A 646-nucleotide genomic window follows, 5' to 3' on the forward strand; every position below is an offset into this window, starting at 1 on the left:
GTGTGTGTGTGTGTGTGTGTGTGTGTGTGTGTGTGTGTGTGTGTGTGTGTGTGTGTGTGTGTGTGTGTGTGTGTGTGTGTGTGTTTAGACACGCGATGAAAACTTTTTTAATCACGTAGCACCGATGCGACAGGTTTGTAACACGGACCTGCGTGTCTCCGAGTCCGTTCATGTTCTAAAAATAGCGTCAGAGTGGGGCTGGAGACTGTCCCAGCTACCTTTGGATGAAGGCAGGGGGACACCTGGACAGGTCTCTAGTTCATCAGAGACACCTGGACAGGTCTCTAGTTCATCAGAGACACCTGGACAGGTCTCTAGTTCATCAGAGACACATGGACAGTTCTCCAGTCTCCATCAGGGACACAAAACAGACAAACAACCATCCACACTCTGTCACACCTAGAGTCAGAGCTCCAGAAGTTTTCAAACTGAGAACTCTGGACTCRCATCATCTGCTGCTGCTGCACACAGTTCTAATCACTTAATATCAATAATAATTTACGATAAATGGGTGATTCTTTTTTTGCGGTGACATTTTGGCTTCAGGACTTTTGAAAAAAAGAGTCATATTTCAAGTTTTAAATGTTTTGTTACATCACTGACATGTTTAACAATAAGAAATGAATAATGGTCAAGCTTAGGGCTG

The sequence above is a fragment of the Austrofundulus limnaeus genome, unplaced genomic scaffold, assembly GCF_001266775.1.
Source record: "Austrofundulus limnaeus strain Quisiro unplaced genomic scaffold, Austrofundulus_limnaeus-1.0 Scaffold41, whole genome shotgun sequence".
Lineage (NCBI taxonomy): Eukaryota > Metazoa > Chordata > Actinopteri > Cyprinodontiformes > Rivulidae > Austrofundulus > Austrofundulus limnaeus.